Below are 25,514 nucleotides of genomic sequence, written 5' to 3'. Positions count from 1 at the left end.
TTTTTGGAAACATCCATTATGCAAGCAATTTGCCTTTAAGATATTTGAGCGTATGCGCATTGAAAGGCAGACCAGGAAAGATGTCAAAATGTCAGTGTTGTGATGAGAGCCCAGCATGCTTTGATGATGATACCACCACATAGTTATTAATACAGTAGCTCTGGATGCAGATGTGCAAACAAATTCACTTCTCTAGTTATAATTTACAGGGAATTATTATTGAGCCATCTGTCATCCTCCATCACACATCCTTCAGAATCCTGTACTTGGAAGATGCCAGAGAGACCAAGCCCCTAAACTGACACAGTAAGCACGTACTGAAGGAGGCCTGTTATACTGTGCCTCCCTACCTCCACCACCCCTAGCCCCGCCCTTAACCCAGCGTGGTTAGCTGTGTCGTTGGGAAAATGGAAGAAGTGTGTTTGTGTGTAGTTAGTGGGTGAGTGTCTCAGTATGTGTCTGTGTGTGTGTCTGATGGGGGTTTGGTGTGTAATTCCAGAGGCTCCCCTAACCCCCTCCCCAGTTTTTCCTCTTTCTCAGACAAGTTTTTTTTCTTTTATTTATTTTGTTCTAACCACTGGATTCTGGACTCAGTCAGTTTCCATATTGCTAACCACAGCATTCCACAAACATGATGGAATCTTTGTTTTAAAGACTAAAGATTTTTTTTCCTCTTTTTGACATAATTTCCCTTATTTCTGCCTGTTGATGGAATATTACTTGTGTGGCAGTCTGAGATGCCTCTACAACATGACTGAGTAGAGCAGGATATTAGCAAAAGGATAAGCTTGACAAAATTTCCTGGCTCACACTTACAGTATAACTCCAATCACTTCATCCTTAATGGATAAAATCCGTCTTTAGGGTTTTGTTCCTGCTGCATTCCTTTTTTCCCGTGCATCAATATTTACTTGTCCCTTTTGCTGTCTAGGGCAAAGTATTTGGTTGCTTTTCCACATTTACCAACATTTTATTAAAAGTAAAAGAAACGGATAAATGGAAAGGGACGAGGATTTAGTAATGCCACGCCTTTGTAAAGTCATTCTTAATTATTGCAGTCACATCTGAGGCTGCACTCTTGCATTTTAATAAGTGAATATTTAAACAAGAGTCACTTTATATTATAGCAAACACCAAGAAGATCACCACTTAAGCTGACCAGTGCTGGTTAGATATTTATAAGGTAAGCCACACTCAATCAATATTTTCTTTACCAAGGCCCACACCGTAAGAGACGTCCTGAACACTCGGTCATTAAACACTGGTTAAATGGCATCCGGGGAGAGTGCTATTTCAAGATGGTCACTGGGTAAAAAATATTGAATGTGGATTCTGTGGATAGACCCCCCAGACACATAAAGAGGAGGTGAAAGATGCTTCACACTAAAAGGAAATCATAAATCTTCAAATTTAATTGCTAAAGAGAACAAAAAGAGAGCAAAAAGAAACATTCTCACAGTTTCACCATTTGAACATTAGCATTCAGCTGTACCAAAAAACAAACAAACAAACAAAACAAAAAACAACCCCCCAAAAAAACCTTGTTTAATCTGTTTAGTGTGAATACAGGCTTAAAACACTGCAAGCCCCCTGCACTGCCTAAATCTCCATTTTTCATCTAAAGTCTTTCACTTCTGTGTGGCCATAAACATGTGTTCAATCCCTTACAGGCAGATGCAAACAGCTCATGCATCCTCACAAACTGCAGCTACAAGAGCATGCAGCTTTGCAAAGCATTAAGTATGCGTATATTCAATCTAAACATATTTCCAGTTCCAAAGTTTTCTGGTTTGGTTTCAGCAATTCCTATAGGTATTACCTAACCAACACACAACAGAGGAAGTCTTTTATTTATGTAGGACCTACATGTTTTGCTTCATTTACCTTTATGGATCCTCAACCACATGGATGCCAGAGCCAGTGGTGAGTTTGGGCTCACTACCACATAGGTGAAAGTCCAAAGATAAGACATGGCCTGCAACAGCAGAGTTACAACGTGAGTGTGAGTGGCCTTAAGGGATTGAGCTTTTCCTCTCTGACCTGCCACCCTTCCTCCCATGAATCAATGAAAAACTCACCAAAGACAAGCTTGCACGTGTAGGCAGGACTGCACTGTGTATATCACTAACTCAAATTCTGACAGAAGCTCTTTATTCTCATACAGAAGGCATGAATGGCAAAGCACTTATTCAGCAATAAGGACACTCCTATTTATAAAACAAAACTAAGGGAACAGTGTCACAAAAGCTCAGTGATGATTTTTACAGGCAACAAAAGGCTGGTGCTTCAGAGAAAGGGCTAATGTTTTGAGCAGTCTTGAAATTCTATATTCCTCTGCAAAATAACTGAATGCAAACCTACCAGCATCTGGAATTTGAAGCATTTCACGTGTTCTTGTGAAATAAATAAGTTACCAGTACAGTAAAGGCCATATAAAGTTTAATCATGTAAAAAAAAGTGACATCTTGCTTTGATTTGGTTTGCATGAACACAGCTGCGAGTCTGAGTGCTTTAGGGCTGATGACCTTACTCTGAATGCTTCTTTATAACAAATATGGAAAAAGTGTGATGGTACGTTTCACTCCACTGTAACATTTGGGAAAAATAATTTTGCGGTTTGTTGGGTAGGTTGGGAGTGGCAGAAATGCAGAAATGAGAAAGGTTGTACCTGTACCTGCAGGCCCCACTTGCGACCTTTCACCTTCAGGTAAGACCTTTGCTTGTCCTAGATTTAGAGGCAGGTTTCTTTGCTAGCATCTCAAGACAAGAGGACAGACAGTCAAGTTCCAACACGTAACCGTGGAAGGGGTTTTCCTTAAACCTTGGGAAAGTAGGCTACATAAATGCACCTTATATCAATGCCAAATGAAACAAGTTAATTCTCATGAAATAAAATTTGCCTGTAAGACTGCAGAGCCGGAGGATATACAAAAGCTCCACTGGGGAATGAACTTTTGGTTTAAGTTCATGTTTGCAATTAGGAGAGAAGGAAGTGATTTCAACTTTAACATGAATGCACTGAGTATGCAAGTTTGTTTGCAAAAGTTGGTTATAATTGTACATATGTGGATCCCTTTGTAAGCGTGCAGATGGTTTAATGTAAATGAATTCAACATGCATTGTGTGACTGACTGAAGTGTTTGGTGGTGGGATTTTATAAAATATAGCTATAATGTTTCTTTTCTAGGGCCCTGCAGGGTTTTCAGTCATATTTAATATTGATGGGGGTCATAGACTGGCACACAAACATTCAAATCAAAGCGCAAGTAGAATCAGGAAGTGACTCATTTCCTATAGACTTAGTACCAGGTATTATATGATGTATGCTGAGAGAAAAGGTTGGGATAAGAAAAGAATAAGGGTTTGAAAACTCTCATCAACACATGTTGACTTTCCACAGTGCCAGATGCATCATCCTGTCTTTTTTCCATCTCTCCCTTTCTATGATTTATTTCTTTCTACAAATAACACAAGCATGAACGCAAATCTCTTTGGTTTTGGATTAGGTCAGGTAGGGTTTGGTGGTGGGAGGAAACAAAAATATTTTTTGAAGCTTTAGGATAAATGCTAGTGGTGCATGTGCTTGATTGACAGTCATGGTTTAATGGTAGAGCCAACACAGCTAACTCAGAGAATAAGACCAGGAGCTGAGGTTATTCAGAGTTAAGTGTTTAGGGGCGAACTTGAGTACTTTATTCTCCCAGCACTATTCAAGTTTGCATGGAAAAAGATGCGTGGAAAAGGTAGAAAAGAATAAAAACACTGAGTAATACTTTTCTCATGCATTTTTATCCTTCAGGCCAATTTACAATGTTGCCAACATCAGTAGGCCAATGGTAAAGAGGGAATTCCAGGCACAGTGTGCGTGAGTCAGGACCAAACACTTTCCAAATTCATCCTGCCTGCCCTCCTTGAAATAGTCAAAAGGAAATGTCCAAATGACCTAATTACGACTCAGGCTTTCCTAAGTGTGCCTGTGTCAACGCATGACAAGGTATTAAAAATAAACATACTCACAAAACAGCAGGAGTTTGGTGGCAGTGGAGCATGCTTTTTCTTCTGTTTGGTTTTATTGGTTATGGTGGCATAGTGAGCTGTATTCAGTCTGTCTGTGTCTATATTCCTCTCTGCTGTCTCTCAGGCCTCAGAGCTTTCCCTGGTGTGGGCAGAGCATCAAAGGCCTGCTGGAGCTAAGTGATTTGCCAGAGACATAGATTTGACCAGATCACTTCATCACATTTTAATCTGCGTTATAATAATACCAACCACAAACTCTGTTTCAGTATTATAGTCTGCATGACTAAAGTAGTGTCAAACTACAACTGCCGTTTAAACTTTGGCGTTGTTGTGTGCTCACACACGAGCTTCTTCGCCCGAACAAACACAATTAAATAATTGTTTCTATTTTGGGTTGCTGACACTTTGGTCCACTTCAGCAGCTTAGCTGCACCTAAAGTAGTGCTTGGAAACAATAACAATGAATCCTGCTCAAACAAAAGCCTCCTTCATACCATGTAAAGCTCACTTGAGCTGTCATTTAGTGACATTTAAGCAGGAGTCTAACTTTATCCCTTTACTGTTTGTTTATTTTGTACAGCAGGAGACTGGGTGGCGTGCATCCTGCTCAAAACCACTTTATGGTAATAGTTTGAAAATAGCCAAGACAATTAGAGCAAAATGAAGTGGGGAAGTGATGGACTAGTTGGAGTGCCTGACATTCCTGTTCAGTGTTTAAACTAAGTGTTTTAAGTGTTTTGTCAATGGGCCACCTTCATGAAAGAGGACCTTTTCTATTTGCAGCTGCAAGACTATCTATAAATACTGAGCTGAACTCTGGGCGATTACAGCATCTGTTAATCAGAAATATCACAGTTCAATAATTCACCTACCACCAATATCACACCTGAGAAATCCAAAGAACCGTCAAAGGAGATGCAGGAGGGGGGTGATATGAGGACAGGAAAGGAAGTAAAGCAGAGAAGAGATTCCAGCTCCTGGAGCTTTGATTTGGGAACGCCAATCTTCATGAGGTCTGAGACGGAATTATACATTTTATTTATTTTATTGTTTTCTTTGTTCTTTTGCAACTGTCATATATAGTTCAACAGCTCTGTGTAACATGCTCTGGAAAATGAACCTGCTGTACACCTGCTGCTTGATTTTCCACCTCCAATTTCAGCGAAGTAACCACATTATCATTTTCATCATTCCTTAGTTTACAATATTACAAGATTTCACTGATAACAATTTGTCCAGCCGTGTCAGATTTTGGCAGAGAGCTCAGCAGTGCTCTGGTAAACATTTTATCCTATCTGATGAGTGACTACAGAAGCAGAAGCCTGCTGTTTCATTTTCCAGAGCACTCCATCCTCCTTTTTCTTCCCTTCTGAACAACCCCATTCTAATCTTTTACTCTCATCTCTCCTGCTGTCTCCCCTTTGCTCCCATGTGGGTGTAGTCCGTGTCTTTCTGTAGCTGCAGCAGGAGGACTACCTGATGTGTCGCTGTGCAGAATGGGACCAAGGGGTCTGCTGTTGAAAAGGGGCTCTGTGCTGCATCTGCAGATCGCCTTACACGACCACTTCCTGCTTCCGACCCACTCCTCACAGGCAGCCCTGTGTGCCAAGGCCGAAAAAAGCGCACAGAGGGGTTCAGTACACCCAGAGGCTGAGCACAGGACCCTATTCATCCTCTCCCTAATGCTCCTCCCTGCTTCTCCTCTCGCAACCTCAGGATATCTTTATTTTAAAATTCACAAATATTCCCCTCTCTGAGGCATTGAGATCAACTGGCCACTCATTCCTTCTTTCCAGTGCTGCCCCCAGACAAGGGAGGTGAAACCTGCTGGTGTCAAGTATTTCTACGATGTCTGACTGTCTGGCATAGCCACACCCCTGGCATCCGTCTTGTTACATAAGAAGGGATAGAGAGGAGCAGGGGTCATTGATAAAAGGACAAGTTTGAGCTGGGCAAAAGATTTTACAGAGACAACTCGTGGGGAAAACAATTATTCTGGTTTCCTGTTGAAAACCTCTTGCTTAAAAGGAGTCCCCATATTCATGGACGCAGAAGATAATGGGTGCAGGGTAAAGAAATATCCCTGCATGTCTGAGGCGGGGGGCAGCAGGTGGGTCTTGGTGTGGGAGTCGTGCTGCTATTCCTGGAATGCTCACTTTGTCCCAGCTAAACCTGGCAATAGTGGGGAGGACGGATTTTGGGATAGTGGGCTCCCATCGGGATAGAGTATTTATACAGGGACCCAACGAGGGCCAAGGGGGCAGAGGTATTTAAGATTCTTGTGGAAACAGCAAAGTGGGTAAATAACTCTTAAGACAAACAAACCTGGAGCATTAATGATGAGTCTGTCACTGGACTGGATGTTTTTTCTTTTACCCCTGCAAACTGAAAATTAGGGAAAATGGCCCGAGCCAGAGTCTGTTTTCACTACTGTCCTTGTCGTTTCTACCTTCGGCCATTGGACACTGCCTTGTTTTTCTTCTTTAAACGCATTAAAACAGCACCCGATACGTCCATTCCTACCAGGGGGATAGAAAAACATTTAGCCTGCCGGCTCCCTGGGCTTCCCCCGTGGATGTCAGCCTCAGATGAAGGTGAGAAGAATGACGCTCTGTATGGCCACTGCAAGAAGCCATTCATACAGCCAGAGCTCAGCCACAGAGAGTGTGTAGCACTGACCCATGGTGGCTAGAACAGAACCAGTACTGATCCAGTCCCTGCTGTCCCAACACTACACAGCACCAGTATTGAACTAATCCACGTTGGACAGGACACAACTGAGACAACATGTCCACTGATTCAGCTGGATCACTACTGGGTCTGACCAAGGTAGACAACACCGCCACTCATTCAACCAGAATGATAAACTTCTGCAAGACCCTTCTTAACTGGATCTGTCAACACCTGCACAAATGAGAAGGTACAACAGGATATAAAATCTCTCCAGGACTGGCCAACTACAGCCTGTCAGGAACAACAGTGGTATTACTGAAGCACTGCCATGTATCGAATGGAAGCAAACCTATGTTTACAGGACTAATCTCTGGTTGATCAACAAACTCAGTCAACCTGGACTACTGTAAATTCTTTTCCACTCTCCCCATTGCCTGTGCTGCGCATAACAGGAGGCCTTATTATAGGTCAGTGGCTGACTGCAGGGTGAGGAAGAAACTAAGGGCCTGGCAGAGCTCACTTTGTTCTTTGTAGACCCGCTCAGGCTCGCTAGAGACGAGTGCTGGAGGGTGAGATAGAGAAAGTGGCTGCTGTGCATCAATCATGGCCGAACTCTCTGGCTTCACATGCCTGTGTGTGAGGAAGGCAACCGGGCCAAGCAAAAGAGCAACCTAAAGAGAATGCTGTGTACCCTGGAATAGTTCTCTCAACGTATGTCTCATGGAGAATATATTGGTTGAGGGACACTCAATTGAATATTTTTATAGAACTATCAAAGATAACACAACTTGCTCTTCCTGCGATATGTTAACTCTTCAGAACTTGTATAAGACAGGAGGCGTATAGGAGAAGTGTGACTTATTCCAACTCTGTCAAACAATCAGAGGCTACATCAGAGGCCCAAAATACTCTAAGTGTTAATGTGCTTCTTAAAGAGTGCTTGAGTACAGCAGCCTGATTGGAGAAAATTATGAAATTGGGGGCATATTAATATTGGTGGGAAAAAAAAGCAAAAGCAAAAACAACCACACTGGCAGTATATTTGCAATGTTATCAGCATGGTTTCAGTCATAGTACCTCCTGATCAAACGTCGTTCGCTCAGTCATAGCGGAAGCTGGCTGATGAGGCCAGACACAACATTTGGATCCTCTTCATGGGGCAGCAAAACACTATATGCTAGCTGGAGTAATCCTGTCCTTCCATCACATGAATCATACTTTCCCCGTCCTTCCTATTTTTACAGCTGCTGCACAACTAGATCTGCTCAAACGCTTTAGTCCTCTGTGACTGAAAAGACAAGAAACCTAAAATGTTCAAGACTGTGGTTCTCACAGTTACTCTGCCTCCTCACACTATCTGCATAAACATCCACCAGTGATCCACTTCCAACACACACAACCATTCATGCTACAAAAGTGTGTGAACATAATTATCCATGCACTTGCATTTCAGAAAAAGTCTTATCTGAGAATCAGTAATGATTTACAGACTCTATTTTTCTCTTCTGTTTTAGCCGATAGACTTTAAAGAGGAGGAAATGAAACTACAAGAATGTGATGCCAAATCAGACCGTCCCAAATCAACACTTGGAAAGTATTACACAAACACTGGACTATTGCGTTGATGATGGCCAGTACTTGAACCTGAGACAGAATATGATATATGAGTCACATAAGACGAAGACGCCATTAGGGATCACCAGAAAATATGTTTTCTGAAATCACACAAAAAGATAAATCAGGAAGTAAAATACACATAAGTGACAGACCGACTTAGCTTGAATTTTGAATTGGAAATTCAAACATTTACATGTTTGTTATTTACACATTTCACTTTAACTGTTCTGAGAATGTTTCATAACCACTAAGAAACATGAAATCATTGTTGTGAGTGATTTGCTATGTACATCAATTTTGCACAAGCTGAGGTAAGGACAACACACTGTAATATATGTGTCAAAATCTGTGCACGAAATGTGCTGGTGCTGCACCCGCGAGCAGCTTTGATGAATAAACCATTTGGCCGGGTTATTAGGATCGGAAACCCCGTCACAGTCCATTAAAAAGCCGAGACAGAGAGACAAACTAGGGTCTGTAACCCTGCAACTTTGACCTCTTGGCTCTGCATTGTGGTTCAAATGCTGCCTTTATGCAGATTCACAAGAAAAACTGCTAGTCTGTTCTCCAGTCTGTCTGCTGCCCTTTTGCCCTCACTTTAATCTGTCATGCCAACATCGCGTGCCCAGCCATTTGTGTTGGCACAGCCTGAATCTCTGAGGCAGCAGGAAAGCCATTAATCTAAGGCAAGTGGATCTTTCAGAAGCTATGTGGACCATTGGTGACTAAAACACAGCCAAATATTATTAAGATTTAGTCAGAGTTTAATAAATATGAAAAAATATTTAAAGCTGTGGAAAATGTTAAATAAAATAAAAAAGCAGCTCTTATAATTAAATGCCTCTGATCTTAGTTTCCATTTCTGTTTGAACTCAAACGGGATCATATCTGATGTGCTGTATTTAAAATGTGCATTTCCTTGCATTGAAGCATTCCACATCAATAAACATAAAAGTTGTCTATTTCATGTGGTACCATATGTATGGAAAGACTAAGAATTATGCCAACATTTTATTTTCACAGAAAAAGATCTATTTAAAGTTCATGCACTGAAAACTATGTGGAGGAGTAAATGTGTGCAACAGTTCCAGGAGAAAGAATAACAGCATATTCTCATCGGATTGGTGATTTTTTTTTTTCTCCAGAGAGTAGACTCATGCCTTATCCACCTTGCTAATCAAGCTTGCAGACAGATGAGTGTGGGGCAGTTAAAGTGAAATACAAGGTCATATAGTTTTGAGAAGATTTAAAATGTCAAAAGCTTTGACCAACCGTACAGAGGGAAAACTGAAACCTCACTTTGAGAGGTTACTGGAGGCAAACTGGAGAGGTGCAGATGGAAAATTTAACAAATTTCTTATTTTACATGGGAATACCTTCCTTTATGTGGCAGGAAAGCGACCATCATTCCTTCAAACCAGCAGCAAGAGCCAGCAGAATGTGTGAAGACAACAAAATCATGACTTAAGAGTCAAACGGTCAACACACCACCAGGTCTTATGTACTCGACTGCAATCTGGGAAGAATTTATGAATGGCATTTGGTTGGTCAGGGGCTCAGTTACAGTAGGTCTGTGCTATTTGTCTCAACTGTCTCAGACTGCTGCGACAACAGACTTGAATAATCTTAGGGATGCAATCTCTCCGTAGACACCCAGCTGATGTTCCACTGTTAAAAAAAGAAAAAAGAAAAAAATAATCTTGGTTCTAGGGGGTTAGCAGCTCCACTTTAAGTGGGAAAATTACATCACAGTAGTAAAAAGGCACATTTGGTAGGGTATGTGACTTAAGTACATTTGATTTTGCTTTGAACTTTGAGGATCTAAATATCAGGTGCACCGAGTAATTTGTGATTGTGTACTTGGCAGTTAATGCTCCACTCTCCACTCACGTTAAGTCGCCTGAGTGAATATATGGCAATGGCAGCGTGTGTGTATAAAAAGAAAGGGCACTGAGGCCACTCTAAGGATGAAGCGGGGCCTTTCCAAGCCCCCGTTTAAGGTGGAATGTTAGAATTAAAAAACAAAAAACAAAACTGAGGAGGTTTTTATTGTTTTTTTTTTTTAAACCAAGAGTGCGGGTGCAGCTCTGTATCTACTGCACTGCACCATACGAATGGAGACAGGGAATCCACCTGGGAGAAGCTGTGTCAGATTTGCTCCAAATTGTTCAGAAAGACAAAGCCACGAGTGTGTGCAGTCTAGCAACGTCTCCCTAAACATACCCATGAGCAGATGAATGTTAGTGAATAAGGCCAAAGATTGTTTTAGTTTCCGAGGGAAGATCTGAACATCCCAGAGACAGTGCCTAGTATTTTTAGAACCCAATTCCCCTCTTTGTTAGATGCTTCTCATAAGTCTTTGGCACAAGTCATCAAATCCCAGTCCCCCTTGAAAACAAACCAACTCTGTCCTGTTCCATTCATTTTCCTGGAAGTCTGGTAAGAAAGAACAACATAACAGTAACAGAGCAGAGGATGACACATCAGGCTGGGTGGCTGGCTGAGCTGGTACAGTAGCAAGTTGTGAGTCAGATGCTGAGACAGGAGAGCAGGGAAGCATTTGAAGAATGGATGACTATGTGGTGTGTGTGACTCACTGCTTGTGTGGTAAACCTCTCTGACTAGGGCCATGCCACTGGGCCCTGTAAAGGCTCGTCTGTTATTCCACATTTCCAAGGACTAGGTGCTTTTATTGCTGTACCAAGACTCACAAAAGCCTTGGGGCCAAATAGGTGTGTAATGGCACTGCACTGAGTCCGAATGCTTGGCTGGTGTGGCGAGGGAACAGTTGACAACATAAGAGTCTGATCCCCTCAGCAGCCTCTAGAGCTTCATAGACTCATTCTCACTCTCTTTAAGATTCATTTGTCCCACATCTTTCCCAGCCTGCTTCCTTTTTTGCCGTTTATGCTCTTACTCTTGTCACTGCCACTCCCACTCACGCTCCATTTTCCATCATAGTCCCTCCCTCTCTTCTTGTCCCCTTTTTCTCCTGTTTCTGTTTGGTCCTCTCCAGAACTTTAACTCTCTCGCTCTTTGGAGACAGTTTTTAACAAGCCTGGCCCAGTGGGCAGTATACAGAGAGGGGAAGCTATTTTTAGATTGCACACAGATTAAAATTGGAACGTTTTTCTTCATCCTTGTAAAGAGTCCTCTTCCTTTCAGTCTGTAATGGAGTTCAGCATCTCTGTGGGGGATCTCGCGTTACCTCCCCCACACATACTCTTCTCTTTCCCTCCTCCAGACTCATCTCACCCCCACCACCAACAGTCATCCTCTCCAAACACTGACATCATTCGACAGATCCTACTCCTTCCTCTGCCTGTGGGGGCAATTCTGTCTGTACAGCAGAGTCTCAACTCCCGACACAAATCATAGAAAGGGAGGAAAAAACAAGCTGTCAGATAAACACACATCTGCCACAAAAAAACAAACCTGATACATTATTACAAACTCAGTACAGTTCTCCTCACATGACCTTTTCTTCAGCGACACTACCCCATCATACTAGTAGTAGCCTCCACACACACACACAGACCCACTTAAAGGGTGCTAAAAGAATAAATAACATAACTGCATTAGGCGTAATTAGGCCACTTCTTTATCCAGGAGTCTGGGAGGTGACGGGTGAGCTTACTTCAGCGTTTTCCTGCCTTGGATGAAAACCAAAGTCTGACTTTTCCCTTCTGTCTTTGCAAAAACACACACACACAAACACACACACACACACACACACACACACACTTACTTCCCCCACCATGTGGATCACCTCATCTTTGGCCTGAAATGGAGAAATGAGAGGGGGAGACATGGCCTTCTGGGTTTTACTAGTCCTACTCTCAGTGACCCTTGCCGGGGTCTAAAGTCGGATACAGCTCCTGTTACTTAGACCTGTTCCTTTGAAAATACTCTGTTTTTTGCATTGCAGTTTTTTTTCCCTCACCCCCAATTTGAAGGAGTGAGCTCTTAAAGAGCGGTTGATATTGTGTAGTAGTTGGTCTGGCAGAGACCAAGCAGGAAATCTTTCATTAAAACTCACTCAAAGACAATCATGACTTGAAGCTCTCTGTTAGATATTGAATAATAAATGACACAGTGCAATTCTGGCGAAGGGTTCTCAATACATGTCATCACCAGTGAGCCCTGGAAAAAAAGTGTAGAAAACTCAAAAATAAAGCAGTCAAAGCTTTAGTTTCTGATGGACAACTGCGTTTGAAGTTGTTTCTGGGTGCCTGATGAAAAACTACTTGTCTATGAACATTTGCGGTTTTGTTACAAAAATAAAGACCAAAGAGGGCATGTTAGCTTTTGCAATGGTGAGAAATGAGGAGAGAAGGTGATAAAGACAAAACAAAGGACAAAATTAAGTCTAATCACAAAGAGCTCTCTGGTGAGTTACAGCACATCAAGCCACTTAATATTGCTCCTTTTCAAGCATATTTTATTTATACTCTGGGAACAGCACTCAGCAAACAAGGAACGCTTTTGGGCTAATTGTTAATCACATCTAAAAATATCTGTGTGGGATATGTTACTTTATTGAAAACATGTGGTAGAACCAAGAGATGTTGCTTTCCAACAGAAATAAATGTATCCAACTGTTTTACCCAAACACTGCCTCCCCCACTCTTTCTTGTTCTGCTCTTCATCTCACTCACTAGGAGAATCATGGAAAACAAAATGTCAGCAATAATAGTTTAATAATTTCTTCCGTGAAACAGAATATCTGAGGTCCTGCACATTTTTTCGGACGCAGAATGCACATGGTTACCGCTGGGAATATGAAGAAATGCCCTGGTAGCTCTGGCTCAGACCCAGCCTGTAGTCTGCTGTAGTTAGAGGAAAAGTTGATAGTAATAGCTCTCGTCTGCCTGCTCTCATTCTTCTTTCTCTGTCCTTCTACTCCAAGAAGTGCACTGCCTGCACAGTGACAGTCTAGCATTTCACAAAGCTCTGAGGTTTTGAAAAGGGCTGGACTGAAGTGGCTTTCCCTGCTGCATCAATAGCTTTCCCGAGAGCACCAGAGACTGGGGGTGTGTGTTTATGTCTGGAGACAAGAGAGACAGATAGGCAGAGGTGGAAGAGGACTGAAAAAGAGTTGTTCAGAATCACGTAGAGTAAGGAAGATAACATCAGTGCTCTCCGCTGATAGTGAGGCTTTCTGAGGGGATTCCCTAGCCCCTCTCCCCTGTACATGTCTGTTTGTACAAGGCAACTAAGCTTTTCGGATATGTTTAAGCTTCTCAAATAAAAACTAAATGAGAGAAAGAGGCATCTGTGGTCCAGACGATGATCTGCCTATTAGGCTTGCTATTGTTAGAAGAAATCTGAAAGCCCAGGTTTCCTTTTTCAGAAGTGCAGAAGAGAAAGCCTTTCTGCTCCAGGGCGACAGGGCATTTATGTTGTTAACATACCTGGAGCTGTGCCTCCTGCACAAACATTTAGCCCAGGGCCTCTGCAAATGATAGGCACAAGCATTCTGTCAGTGGGCAGGTTGCTATATGCAGTGACTGATAAAGCTGAAAATGAAATAACTTGATCTGCTTAATACACTGATATTGGTGATCTCATATGTGATGTCACCTGATAAAGTTTAAATCTGCTTAATCTTTTTACATCCTGTATCTTTTACATCAACTGCTTAACCACAATAACAGATTAAAAGTTGCATGGTAATGTGTCGGTTTTACAGGGCTACAGGTCCAATGAATGGTCCCTCACACTCCCGTGCAACTCGGAGCACATTGGACTCACCCGGACACAATCGTGTTGGATCTGAAAAATTTTGATGGGCGTGCCGTTTTTTGTGAGTGTGAATTATGTGGACCTAAAGAACACCCATCGATGATACATCGTGTCACAGTTTACATTACAGAATGCACCCTGAGATTATCATGTAAATGGGTTGATGCATGCATTACTGAGGCTGACTTCCTGTGTGCAGTGTACCTCAGTATTGACACACACATGTTCTGGGCAGGAATATAATCATGTGTGGCAAATTTGGGGTAGATTGGGCAATTTATGCTGGAGTTATGTGGACTTCCAGTTTTATGGTGAAAACCTCAACGTTGGCTGCACCCCATACTCAAAAAGGAATAAATAACGGGGAACTTAGATAATGCTTCATCTTCGAGGTCTTGAGATGAGTAATGAGTAATGACTGAATACGAAGTCATTTGGATTAAAATTGCAGGAGGTTGTTAATGAGGCCTGGAAATGGCCAAAATCAGACGTATGAATCAAAATGGTGGACTTCCTGTCGGGGTTCGGGTATGGGTCCAACAGAGCCTTTGTGCGTTTTGCCGTTTTACATATGCACAGTGATTTTTGTTCATCTGTGTTACTCTGAAGCAAGGGGCTCGGGTTTACTATTCTATCAAGTTGCAGTTGAGCCATTACTCTAACCCATAAAATATAACGTTTTTCTCCAATTCCGACACGGTAACCATGTTTCATGAGTTTTGGGGCATGTTAAAACTGACAAAAAGGTTCAGGTTTAGGTACTTGTAGTGCTCAGGGCCTAACTATGATATGGCAGTATGTCACTTATAAGAATCTGATCCATATGTTGCTTTCCAGAGTCAACATCCTTAAGATTATGCTGCTGGCAAGAGATGACTTAATATGGTGCTAACATGCAGCAGGGCAGCCTTCCCATGGCTACATAAACACCACACAGCCAAAAGCATCACCAACCTACTGCACCTCAAACTGATCAGGCCACCGGTAGCCCACCGTGAGAGGATCAGTCCCACAATGACAGGGAGACGCTTTATTAGCCTGGCCTCCAAGCCCATTCACTAGATTCTGCTAAATTGAGCCAGTCTGCTAAAAAGAGAGTCCTCATATTTACGGCTACTCGCTGAGCATCAGCGGAGTCTACAGTATGAAATGCCACACACCATTTTACTATTACGTTTTGTTCATTAGCTTTCCTGATCCTGAGGAAAACCTAGAGGGCTAATATAGATTAAAAACACACCTATCTCCAGTATCAGCGGTCATTTTAAGCCTCGGTAGCTGTCTAGGAACTGATAGCATCTCAAAGACTGTCAATCTCATGTCTGAAGGTGGATGGAGAGTGAAATAGATTGGCAGATGAAGCCACACTCTCTGAGTTCCCTGCTGATTTCACCTCTCCCATCTGCGTCAGTGGTCACACATGGTTCACATTACTAATCTTACTTCTCCTGGGCAGTTCAGGGCTACATGAAAACACGGAAATTAGATATATACTACTGTGCTGAGGCTGAACCTAGAGGGGTGGGCATCAACTTTCTACAGCAGAGATATTTTCAGATAGCAATGACATACCACATGGGACCATTTAAATGGAAACATATGTTGGTGAATGTGTAGCTGCACAACACACGCACAGACACACACACAGGTAAACAGACCTTCACGCATACAAATATAAATAATCATAGAAATAATCATAGAAATAATTACACCTGTGCATACAGATTCAGTCAGGTGTGTTGTTGGAGATGACCAATTTATCAACTGTCATGAAATCAAATGGACGAAGGAAGAGAAAAAGATGTGACAGGAAACAGGATTTCTGCCGCTGTGACAAGAACTACTTTGCCTCGAGATCCGTTTTATATTAAATGAGACGTTTTGCCTGGATATATAGATTTCCTGCTTTGGTAATCAGTCAAATGTTTGTTTATGGAAATTTTTGCAAAAATTGGTAAGGTGCAGTCTGATTTCATATTTCACTTTATGGTTATGGTTTATTTAGATTTAGAAATAAAATGTGGAACACAAAAAGCAGAACTGCATTAAAGAAAAAAAGCAAGCAAATTAAACATTTCAACCAGCCTGACACTCCCCTCAAATGATAATCTTTAACTTTAATTTATACTGAAGTTTGTCATTACTCCACCCCGTCACATCACACATCTGCACCTCCCATTTGTGCCGCTCAGCCACCTGTTTTAGCCCTATAAAATGGGAGTTCATTACTCTTGAGAAGTTAGTGATGAGGACTCAAGGATTTTGTGTGAACAGACAACATCTGTGACTCTATATATTCAGACCTGCAGGACTTTCTCCTTTTCCTGCAACACTTCTGGTCAAATACATTTCCATCTACTTTCACATGAAAGGAACTAGACAAATGTGAAGGGAAGAGATACAGGCTGTATGAGATCAAGACAGAGGACCCAGTAAAATATCCGTGGAGTGCCTCTGATTGCATCATAGGTCTTTGGTACATGCGAGCTGATTATTCTGCCAATAATGACTTCAGAATTATTTCAGCTCAGTTCCCGTGCCGTGTTAACATACATCTATCTCTGAATAGGTCTGTGGGTGGCTGATTAAGATCCTTTACGTTGAGTGAAATCAAACATGTATGCATAGACATGCACACACGCACACACATACACACACACACTGACACCCGCTTAAAACAGACTCTGCGAATGTTTGGCTGTGCCAGCTGTGTGAGCTTGATGCTGGGTGTGGGGTGTATACAATTGTCTAACAGGCTGTATGGTGTGTATACACACAGTCATAAACAGATTCTGGAGCGGAAGCACTGATCACCTAGTTGTGCTTAACCTTATGACCTTGGCGCTGAACTGTTATGCTTTCACTATGTGTAATACTTGGTCCATATGGCTGGAGGGAACACTGGGTGCTGGACTGGATCACAGCCAGGAAAACAGTTTGTGTGCGTGAGTGTTTGTATGTGCATATGTGAGAAGGGACACACGTGTTAGAGAATTTTCCTGATTTCTTTTTTTCATTGTTTATCTCCTTGTATGGAAGCAAATATAAATGATCCACTGTTTGCGTGTCTGCACATGCAAGTGTGTAAACATGTCTGCATCCAAGTCTTTGATGCTGACCACAGTGGTGTTGCACTGTTGTGAATGTTATGCTAAGAGAGACCTGAGAGAGAAAGAGTGAGAGAGGGAGAGAAAGAGTGATAGAGAGAGAGAGAGAGAGAGAGAGAGAGAGAGAGAGAGAGAAAGAAACAGTAAGAACGGGACACAGCCTGACCTGCATTTTTGAGTCAATAACATCTCAAAATGTCCATTTTAAAATAAGTACTCTCAAAATGCAAGAGTAGAATTGTGTGTGCCATAAAAGTCGGAAAACTCAGCCTTTGTTGACAACTTGGAGAGGAGCTCCTTGAATATCGTTGGAACAATAGCAGCAGCTCAGGCTGAACACCTGAGAGAGCAGATGAATAGCTCACCTGGATTTTTAAGGCCATCATACCACACAGGTGAGGCAAGCAATGCTTTTAAAGACAGTCAGGGCTTTGTTTTTATAGGTTGACAGTTTCTCCATAGAACCTGAGGGATCTGTACTGACCTCACAACTGAGTTTCTTAGAGCAACATTCCTTTTGGAAACAAAGCGGTCGGGACTCTTCGCACTGATGCAGTGTGATGTGGGTCACTGGAAGGCCACATGGACACAGCAACTGACTGATGACTATATTATCAAAATGCAATTCCCTTTCACTGCGCTTGTGTGTGAGAATGTCTGTATGACTGAATGGAAATATGGCAAATTGTCTGCTCACACTTCATGTCATTCCAGCTTTCAATTTCTGACTGGCCAAGAAGCCACTGTGAACTCCTTGAGTAAATACTATGGAGAAACAGGAGGGGACACTGAGGAATGAAGATTTAGCAAACATGCCCATTTGAACCGGAAATATTCAGCTGGGTTAGAGCTTATGGCTGTTTGAACCAGGGACACTAGAGAGGACCTGGCAAATATATGTGTGTTTGAAGGCCAAACAGTGTTGAAGGCAGAGCCCCTATGGGGAATCTAACAGTACAGCCTGATAGTGAGCGGCTGCTTACTCTCCACTGTGCTGACAGTTTAAATAAGATGGCACAATAAGCTCAGTCATCGAGGAAAAGATCCCCTCATCCTCTCTATGCAGAAACTGCCCCATTCATATCTCCACGACAGCTGTAAATATAAGACAGATTTACAGTGATGGAGAATGCACTACACACATCACACACACTGAGAGACACAAAGAAAAAGAAATTCATTATCCAATTTTTCAATGCCATGAGGTGCCAGGTTTGCTGACTGACAGTGCTAATTAGAAAGGCCTGAAAGTTTGGGCATGTGACTCCTCTGACCCATAAAAAATGTGTCTTGTTTGTTGGTTCAATTGAGGGCATCTTTTTTTTTTTTCCATTTAATCCAACTACAGTTGTCACGTTAGTCTAGGTTATACCAATAACAACTGCATATGCATTTTTTCTTCATATGGGTGGCATATTGCTCCAAATAACAATGAAAAGGAGACTTCACAAAATGCAGATGATGTACAATGAAACAAAACAAAATTCCATCTTTCAGAAGTGGTGCCTCCTCTCTGAACCTGAAAATGACATATCTGTCAACACTTAAAATGAATGTGGTCATCTGTCCATGACACAGATTGCTGTGCCACGGATGACAGTCATCAGTAGTCCTGGGCAGAAGCTTTGAAGTGAGACCACAGTGCAATCTACACACCCAGTTCTCATGGCTTTCCCTTTAAATAGAGCATGACATCAGACCATGCACAGGTCTACCGGGCTGAGCCCAAAACAAATGTGCCTAAACAATGCCACATCTGGAGCGAAATGCAGGAGCAAGAGGAGGAGAGCTGGAATGTAGTAGGAAGGGGGTTGAAAAAGGGAAAGCAGTCCTAAAGCTGTTTAGCTCTAGGACCCAAGCCAAGGTGTCTGGGGATGTGCTTGAGCTATAATTTACTGGTGATTTCCCTTCTTGCCCTCCCCCAAAAGATCTGATGTCACCACAGTGGATCAAAGCATCACGCTTAGTAAAAGAGGGTGAAGCTCTACTGTTGTGGTCTTTGAATTGGTCAAAATATTATTGTCTTTCCTTGTGTGATACAGTCATATCCATGCTTTTATCTGCTTTCACCTCAACACAATGTAAAGTCCACTCTGTACTAATACCCTTCAACTGCACTGCCAAAGTAAAAAAAAAAGAAAAAAGAAAAAAGAATCATACAATTTATTTGCTGTGGAATTTCAACTTTGATAGTGTATACATTTAAACACCAGCAAATTTCGGAAAAGAATCTCACAGAGAGAGACAATTTCTGCTTTGATTTGGCTCATTCCTCTGACTCTGGGCAGATGCAGGAGGAGGTCTTCAGAAAGTCTTCTCATGCAGCCTGTTCTTGTTGTCAGTGTCAGAAGCAATCAGAACTGTTGGGCCTGCATTCACACAGCAGAAGGAACAAGGAGGAGCTAGACAAATATTCAGGCCAATTTTCTGCCTGTTGGATAAAGTGTCTAATAAACACATGACACCTGATCCAACAGTCTGCCATTCGTCAGTAGACACATAATATGCCACTCACAATCTGACGGAGATATTTGGACTTACAGGCAAGAATGCAAAAATTTATCAAACAATACACAAATAAGTTATCACACATGTACACAGTAACACACACCCACATACACACACATCTGCCAGTCTGCAAATCTATGAGTGGTTTGTGTGGGAGCTTAGGAGCCCTTGAAATTGAAGGTGTGACCTGACAAAGAGACACAAATGGTAGAATGGAAAATATGCCGAATGCGTCCTCTTTAAAGGAGGACACAGATAATGAGGAATAGGAGGAGAGGTGGGAGAGAGAGCTAAAATGTTAGAACCTGAGGGGCTCTCCTCTCCCACAGGTCATGAGTTCTACATCTGCATTGCACTGAGTCTGCTCAGTTATAATTGTCTCAGCCTCCAAATCCCAATTACAGGCCTGATTCTGGATATGGGAAGTAGGAGCACTGCCGACTGGGGACAGCACCAGAGAGGCTGAAGACTTAAACGTGATCTCATTTGCAAGGCCTTGAAAGCTTCCACAGAGAAGGATGTTTATAAGTAAATGTGTGACAGTGCACACCTCACAATTATTCATCTGAGCAGTTTGAGGGAGACAGCAGAGCTGAAAAGGAGATGATAGTACTGCATAGCTTTTTATTTATTTTGCTAATAGAACTTTGCACTGTGGGAAAATAATGATAAACAACTTGTCTGCCTTCAGTTAAAAACTAATATATCGAGAAATATTGGCCATCCCTCTTGCTGTATGCCATTTATGTCATTTGTTTATAAAAGTAAAAAAAAAAAAAAACATAATGAGGAAGAAAGATTGAGTGAACACTGCACATTAGAAACCTTACATCTACCTAAAAATAGAAAACAAAAAAATTCATACCACAGTTTATTTATCTGAAACAACTAGGCTATAGTCATAGCTAGTATACAAGGCAAAGTCAATCATCTGCCTCACAACCAGACTGAAAACATATGAATCTAATTTGATATCACTCTTAAACTGATTAAGACAGAATTTATAAGAGATTTATTTATATTGGTCATGCCAGTAAATCATGAATTAACACAGGCCTATAATATCATCTTCAATCAGTTGACAAACACAAAAAATTTCATTTTCAATGAAGGCAACACTTTAATTATGTGCTTAAATTTAGCTGAAAATATTATATGTGGATATTCTTTTACTTGCTTCAGAGAGAAGAACTCATGGCTATAATTTAGCCAAAAAGAAGCCTTTCCAATATTTTGACAAATTATTTGGCACTGTGATGCTGGTAATTAAACCACTGACATGAACAATATCTTGTGAGGTTGAGATCCCTGTTCAGCTTTCACTAGTGAAGTCTAATGAAAGTCAGCTTGGCCCTGTCAGTGGTAGGGCTGGGAGGTCAGAAGTCACGACCCTGTCACTTGGTGTGTGAATTAAAGGATGTACAACCAGTAACTGGCCCGGACAGTACTTTGTGGGCCTGTAACAAACCAACATTAAAATCATTATCATGCTCCTCAAACAATGAATAATTTAAGAGTATATCTGGCTGAAGGATTATGATCAATAGACTTTAGTAAAGACAAAATGTGCCATGCAAATGGACATTTATCATAAAAATGAATGTGTAAGTGCCTTAGAGTTTTACATCATACTGCCTGAAGTTATTTCTTTTCACACTTTCTCTTCGTTTTCTGGGAGGTGACAGTGAAGTAACCGTGGCCACACACAGTTTCATCAGTGTCGATACAAATAGTACTTTGGAGCTGCTGTTGCATTGCTGATCTTGTCATATTTCTCACTCTCTCTGTAATCATGCACAATGGTTGGGTGGAAAAGCGGGGCACTTGGGCTGTCAGTGTCTAGAGTTACATTAATGGGCAGTGAGAGGTGGTAGCAGGGTTGGAGGTCACAGTGCCCTGACAAACAAATGAACCACCCAGTGAGGAATTCAACAATAGATGCTTTCCCTGCAGCCTCCCTAGGAACAGCAGCTCCTGACAAACATGTGTGTGACAAATGTGCCATCTGAACCAATGACAGGGTCTCAATCAACACCATATGGGGTTGCCACACAAACACAGCAAAGGGGGTGGAAATAAAATCAAGCGGAACAGACGAGTGGTAGGCAGCAGCCGCCATAAAAGATAATGAGGTTGATATGGATATGTGATGTATTCTTCACCAAGGAAATTTTACAACATGGATTAATTGTTCCTAAAGGCTCACTGGTGGTCTGATTGAAATTCAGACTCTTACAGCTTCGCACCCCATTGGGGTTAAATGTTATGATGGCCCCCTGTTGGGAAATTCATGGGAGAGATGCTGCTTGTTAACTATACTGCAATCAAACAGGTTTTTACTATGAGTTCTATTGTTGCCCTTCAGGGTTTAATGACCAACAAACTTGTGATGGCCTCCTTTTGCCATTATGTCCAACTAAAATAACCTTTTAGACCAGACAAACTGAAAGTTCACATATACAGCACTGCTATGCTTTCCCTAGGTTACTTCAGAAGAATTTTTAAATATTTTTTTGATTATATTGTATGGTACCAACAATTTTTTTTCAATCAGTCCTTTTGTTTTTCCACACTTAGGTTTCAGAACGTTATTTGCCTCAGCTTATCTCATGCTTTTTTGCAATTTCCTCTCTTTCTGTCTCCTCCTTGCCAGCTCTGGAAAGTACATTCACACAGTTCAATAGTGACACAAGGACCGTCTCCTTCATGGCAGACCATGCTTGTGTTTTTTCAATTAAGCCAGGCTCCTGTACACTATTCATTTGGGAAACCATAATTCTCATGGCCCAGCAGAAACTAATGGAAAGTCGCTTAGTTTTTTTCCGGGAGAGGTATCGGAAAGATCCATTCACTAGAAGCGTGTCAGACTAGTGGGGATGGAGAGTAAAACTGTAGGAACACTATAAGAAAACAGTAGGTGTTGATAGGAGGTGACGGCCTCACCCAGGGGTAGCAGGGTTCGAGAACTCATAGAGTGAATGGGCCAGGAGGGAGGCAAGTGAAACAACTCAGATGGATGGATTTTCAAGGGAATGTGGATAAAAGTGAGTGAGTTGCAGGCCGGATCTGAATTGCCCAGCGGGGAAGAGGACAGATCCACCGAAATCACTTCAAAGTCTGGTGTCACTGGGCTGCAGATGAGTACAGACTGTCTCCTGCCCTTTTATTTACAGAGATGAGTCCTAGTAGCCTGTTGCATCCATCTGCTTTAAAAAGCAATCAACAGGGCAAGAAAACATCCTGACACATACCCATACACATACGCACACTTGCTTAGATGTACACGCGCAAACATTTCACACGTTTCTTCGGTGCAGTAACATTGCTCTGTAGATTTGACAGCTCATTTGAAATTAGAGTGTGGTACCACTGTCTGGATGTATAATACATTCTAAAAGTATGAGAACAATCAACAATAAAAGGCTGCAGTGATGATAACCTGAAAAACTGAATAATCAAATTATAGTCCCCTCCAGTGAACTTTTATTAGTGTTCAAATTCCATAATTAATATCCTTCCCAGCCCCAGTCTGACCTTCTTCTTTGCCCTGCCATTTCTCATCACTAACACACACCTTTGGCTGAATGCTGACTCAGTCTCCTCACACATAAACAGCGTAGGAAACATGCATTGATACGGGGAGAGGAATAGTATACTGGTATGCATGCTCGCACATGCACAGACAGCTACCTGCCTACCATGCTTACTATACTGTGCATACACACACATAGCAACGCACACACTAAATGTGGGCGGGACCAAAACCCGGACAACCCCTTTACACCCCCACCCACCACCACCACCACAACAATCAACAGAGACAGACAGACAGTAAAGGAGAGGTGTGAGAGAGACAGCCATGAGTAGCACACCAGCACACAAGAAGGAGATCGTCTGAAATCTTACCTCAAGAGTAAAGCTGGGGAGTCGATACAAGTGAAAGCTTCATGACTGTAGCGGCCCCTCTCAGTCTTGGTCTCTCTGTATCTGTCAGCAGTGCGAGACACTAAGGCTGCGCAGCAGAGCAGAGTACAGCTTGGCACACTTTACAGGCAGAGAAAGCACTGGAGCCACGCAGATCCTGGGCCCGTCCGCTCACACTCTGCCTTCTGAGGATGAAAAGAGAAGACTTCATTAGCAGCTGCAAGACCACGCCTCCATCCCTCCAGTCTCCCTCCTCCCAAGTCCTCTCTCCCTTCCTCCCCTCCTCCTTCACTACCTCCCCTCTTCCCTTCCACACTCCTAGCCAGTAGCACGCTCCAGGGCCTGTCCCAGCCAAGAGAGGGGGAGCAGACTGCCAAAGAAAACCTCCCATCCCACCGCTTGCCAATGCTGTGCAGTGCACTGGGAGAGAGAGGGACAGAGACCAAGGAGGGAGATGGAGAGACAGAGCCCTGACATATAGTATATGGTTTAAATCCACAAACTGTTATTTGTTTGTTTTGAAATTTGTTTTTTAGTTCACGGCTTCACAAATGTTTGTGCTTGTAGTTTTGCCAGTGAAATAAGTGAGTATACAATTAGGACAGTCAGTGTGGTATGTTGTGTGAAATGATTGTGAAGTAAAACAGAGAAGGAAAACGGAAGGAAGAGAATTAAATGATTAAATTTGGAACAAGTGAAGAGTGTGAGCAGCAGGGATTCACTGGGGTGGTGAGGAGGGGGCGCACAGACTGGCAGGCAGACGGAAAGAAAAACACAGACAGAGAGAAAGGGAGAGACATGGAGCAAGATAAGTGATCAATTTGACAATTTCAAGGAGAAAAATAAAAAGAGAAGATGCATATTTAGCTTTGAGTTTCTATGGATTCTTATTAAGACTTAGAAGAAATTCACATCAAGAGTATCTCACGAGGTGGTTTGAGTGTGTGTGTGTGTGTTAGGTTCAAAGGGGTGGGGACAATGTCTGTCTCTGTGTATTTGTGCTTCTATAAACTTTTCTGTAATTCTTTGCAAAATGCTTCCATTGTCAACACCCAGTGTATAGATGACACTTTTTGTCCATTTTCTCTTCTTCTCATTCTTGCTGTTTGGCTTTTATTCTAATGCCAAACTGAACTCTCTCCCCATCAAATCGGGAAAAAGGCCTAAATGCACACGCTGTTTACTGTCTGTAATTATGTGGGGCTGGGTACACTCAACCCAGGCAAGCTCCACCACACACAAACCTAGCTCTTCCAAGTCTGCCAGTTTAAGCCAGGTCATGGTTCAGAGTGCAATAAAATAAGAATATATATATGAAAGCAGACAGGAAATCATTGAACTATGTAAGTTCAATGATCGAAACAATATACACTTCTGAAGTCAAACTGTATAGCAAGTCAATGAAATGGCAAAAAAGAAAAAAGTTCAAAAATAGTCTTTACCTGGAAATCTCAGAGAGCTCATTAGCTCTTCAGTGCTATAGGTAAGTAGTCTTGATGGTAGTGAGTAACCACCATCAGTTTATCCACCTGGATTGCCAAACCTGCATGGGGTGAGTACTTTCAATGAAAATCTAAGATACTGTAGAACTTTCGTCAGTAAATGAGATTATCATACAACACAACATATAAAACCAGAGGACTGCAGCACAAAAGAGATCATAACAAGAATAAAAGCACCAAAAATGAAAAAAGACAGCAAATTTTTGGCAGCCCATGAGGAGATAAGCAGGGAATTAACTGATTTATACAGATCTCCTGTTATGTCCCATTCTGACACTTATACTGTACCTACACAGAAGCTCTCTGTGGCATAATGGTGTCAAATTTACATCTGTCCACAAAGCAGCACTTAAGGCTGTCTTTTGGGTTGTGAAAGCCCAGGACTGGGTTGGTAGAGAAAGGAGTGTGAAACCCATTTCAG

At 42.1% G+C, this 25,514-nt stretch overlaps 1 protein-coding gene across 3 annotated transcripts in view; it reads right to left on the bottom strand.

Annotated features, from left to right (window-relative positions):
* znf469 (zinc finger protein 469) overlaps positions 1-25,514 on the bottom strand; it is a 136,323-nt gene that overhangs the window by 17,219 nt on the left and 93,590 nt on the right. For all 3 annotated transcript variants that reach the window (XM_029522893.1, XM_029522895.1, XM_029522894.1), the window contains one exon: positions 23,574-23,776. The gene's annotated coding sequence lies outside the window, so the exon portion shown is untranslated. The remainder of the gene's footprint in view (positions 1-23,573; positions 23,777-25,514) is intronic.

This window comes from Echeneis naucrates, chromosome 16 (genome assembly GCF_900963305.1).
Source record: "Echeneis naucrates chromosome 16, fEcheNa1.1, whole genome shotgun sequence".
In the NCBI taxonomy this organism is placed as follows: Eukaryota; Metazoa; Chordata; class Actinopteri; order Carangiformes; family Echeneidae; genus Echeneis; species Echeneis naucrates.
The sequence above is the reverse complement of the archived record's forward strand: the minus strand, read 5'-3'. Positions and strand labels throughout refer to the sequence as shown.